General features: G+C 32.8%; 1 long non-coding RNA gene across 1 annotated transcript; it reads right to left on the bottom strand.

The window, feature by feature from the left end:
* Window positions 1-559: 559 nt before the first annotated feature.
* LOC131025619 (uncharacterized) lies at window positions 560-3,018 on the bottom strand. Its single transcript, XR_009102183.1, has 5 exons — window positions 2,953-3,018; window positions 2,711-2,804; window positions 2,511-2,598; window positions 1,297-2,425; window positions 560-761 (listed from the first exon to the last, which is right to left on the bottom strand). It is a non-coding gene; the product is annotated as an uncharacterized LOC131025619 (long non-coding RNA).
* Window positions 3,019-3,486: the final 468 nt, after the last annotated feature.

Here is a 3,486-nt window from a genome sequence, read left to right as displayed (position 1 = left end):
ACCGTTATGTATGAGGATTTTTCCGTTATGTTTTATATTTTTTTTATTTTTTTTCCTATCATAGTTAACAGTTTTTTTTCTATACATAACGGTATGAAACCGTTATCTATAATGATTATACATAACGGTTTATACCGTTATGTATGAGGATTTTTCCGTTATGTTTTGTATTTTTTTGTTTTTTTTCCTATCATAGTTAACAGTTTTTTTGCTATACATAACGGTATGAAACCGTTATCTATAATGCTTATACATAACGATTTATTACCGTTATGTATGAGGATTTTTCCGTTATGTTTTGTATTTTTTTTGTTTTTTTCTATCATAGTTAACAGTTTTTTTTACCTTTTATAACGGTTTTTACCGTTATCTTTGATAGAAATACATAACGATTTTTTTGTACTTTTTATACTGTTATGTATTTCAACTATAGCATATTTAATATTTTTTTCTCGATTTTTATGTTATTTATCTCAAGAAATAAATAAATAACTTTAAAACAACAAAATGATAAAATCACCAATAACAATATTATATATCATCCAAAATCACCAATACATTACCATCCAAATGAACCAAGTATCAAGTACATATGATCATTGCATATTTCGATTCAAAATTGAAAGTACCAACTATCTTATAGCTAAAACAAAAATCTATCATATTATGTGTTCTAGCACCAAGTCCTCATGAACTAGTTGACCTGCTATGATGAATTTGCAGCAACTAACTTAGGAGAGAACCCGACACACAAGCTCAACCTGCCAATAGAAAAATAATCCAAATAAAATATGTGAAATAAGAGAAAAGCAACCATCAAAGTACTAAGGATTAAGTAATAACATATATCAAAAGAATTACTAAGTTAATTAGTGAGGAATAGTATCAACACAGTATAACACGGTTCTGTACAATTTCTCACAATACTCACACACAAATAAATAAATGTATATATATGCAGCTCTTTACTATAACCGAACAGATACAGTAAAATTCACTTCTTATTCAAGTAGCTAATACCACAAGTAGAAAGAAAGGTCATCTACTTGCAACTATAGATGTCTTTAAAAGATTAGGATTGGAAAAAGTTTCCAATTGAGAAAAGGTAGCACATAGCAAATTAACTTTGGCTCGTGGCAGTAGTTTGTGAGAAAAAGGTGGCACGACTAAGAATTTGGATCTGCTAAAGCTAGATGTCCCATATGTGGATTTGGATCTGTTCATTACAGTCAAAATGATTTCAGATACCTGTTCATTACAGCATGACTAAGAATTTAGCTTCAAATAAATAATTACCTAAATTGTGAAGAGAGTAGTACGCACAGTCCTGGGAGTTCGACGAGAAAACGATATTTTGATACTTCCACAAGTTGAAAGAATACTCTTCATTGCAGCTGTAAGCTGCATTGCAAGATCAGTTGTAAGCTGCATTGCAACAGGAGAATAGCATATAAGCATTAACAAAAAAAAATTAGAATCTCACAAATTCTGAAATTATGAAATACTTTCTAATTAATATCTAAGTAAGAAGGGAAGGATGGCCCCGGATGACCCAGCAATCAGACCTTCTCTTTGAAGCTGTTACAATCTAAAAGAATGGGCATTTAGTCTTCTGATAACTTCTAAATGTGCCAGTACATTATTGAAATTATATGTGAAGAGGTGTACATGCTGACATCAGGTAGTTATGCAAATCTGATTGATGTGAATGGGGTACCAAAGGAGAATCACTCCTTCCAAACAAAATGTAAAATTTGTCTATGGTTATGTCATGGTTCCTTCAAATGAACTTTTTCAGAAGGAAAAAGAATATTACATAAATGGCTTATTGGACTTTCATATTGGATCCTTTAACATTATTTGGTTCCACTGGGCCTGACCTTCGCATTTAGTTGTACTTGAGTCCTCAAACATTCATCTGGTCCAACTGAAAACTTTGTGTTATGTTATTATTATATCCTCAAATGGCCACCTTCCGTAGGACCTAATTATAACATAATATAAAGTTTAAGGAGATAACTGAACCAAATGAATGTTCAAGGACTCAATTACAACAAAATACAAAGTTCAACGACTGAATTGACAATATTCAAGACCCTGATTAGAAAAACGTGAAAGTTCAAGACCTATTTATGGACAAGTATTGCATTTCAACACAAGCAGACAAGACAGCCAGACTTCAATCAGCATACTAAGAAAACAGAAAAAATACAGAGCAGTGAAATCAATAACCTAAGAACATAAAATCTAATATAAAACAAAATATAACAGAAACAATATCTCAACCCACCTCACGGCTAGCACGAGTTCCAACATATATAATAACATTCATCTCAGGCAACCACTTTCTAAACTCTTTTGCCCAATTAGACAAGGTAGATAAAGGAACAACAACAAGAAATGGTCCTTGAATTTGCTGAGAATTCTGCAGAAATGATTATGAATCAGCAATGCTATCAAAACATGAAAACATTGGAAATTTTTCAAAGCTGACTTGCAACATTATGTACCTGCAGAAAACCAAGCATTGAAACTGACTGAATAGTTTTACCAAGACCCATTTCATCAGCTAAAATTACATTGGTATCATTTCACCAGCTGTGCTGCAAAAGAGTCACTGATCAGCACTGCTTCTCAAGTAGAAAGCAAATGATAAAAGTTTAAGAAGATAATTTGTTCAGAATAAATCCACTTCGAACCATGTCCGCACCTGTTAACAAGAAAGTTAAGACCTTTAAGCTGATAGTCTCGAAGTTTGCCCCCTTTCAGCCACTCAGGCTGCTCGTCAAGCTTCCTGAGACTTCCTGAGGGAGTGAAAGGCATACAAAGCCAGGTAAGCAAAGAAAAAATAAGGAATTATCCCCCATTTCAATCTAGGACTTTTTTATAATATTCATATAAGTTCTGGGAAGCTAATTAGCTAAATGAGGACACCTATGACGAGCTACTGACCTTTGATTTTCTTGCGCTGAAAATCAACAGTCTTCCCTGGAACCATTGACGCGGCCTCTCGAGACTGCAATCATGAAGGGGTCATGGCATTGATAAACTAACGTACATAACATTAAATCTTAGTTCTTGTGGGCCAAAAAGCAACAAAGGCCAAGCCAGGTAGAAACAGATCAACTGATCAAGATCACATTAGTAAGTAAAATTTGTGAAGGAAGAAATAATTTATAGTGGATAATCGACTAAAGTCGACAGCTTTACGTTTGAGTATCAAAAAACCAAAATAAACAAAGCAACCAAAAAATGAACTGGAATTAACTCTACAGTTGAGAACAATTTTGGATAAAACTAGTATCAGTATTAATTTTGAAGTGGTTGAGAATCAAGTTCAAGGAAATTGGCATAAAATAAAAATAAATTTATTGAATACTCGAGTGAAGTAATCTATTGATTTCAACCACTTATATAGCACGAATTTCAGAATATAAACCAAAACCAAATCCAAATCTCATAATTAGAGAGGGTTAAACAACCTGC

Source organism: Salvia miltiorrhiza, chromosome 1, assembly GCF_028751815.1.
Source record: "Salvia miltiorrhiza cultivar Shanhuang (shh) chromosome 1, IMPLAD_Smil_shh, whole genome shotgun sequence".
Taxonomy (NCBI): domain Eukaryota; kingdom Viridiplantae; phylum Streptophyta; class Magnoliopsida; order Lamiales; family Lamiaceae; genus Salvia; species Salvia miltiorrhiza.
Note: the sequence above shows the minus strand (reverse complement) of the source record. Positions and strands in the feature narration are given on the sequence as shown.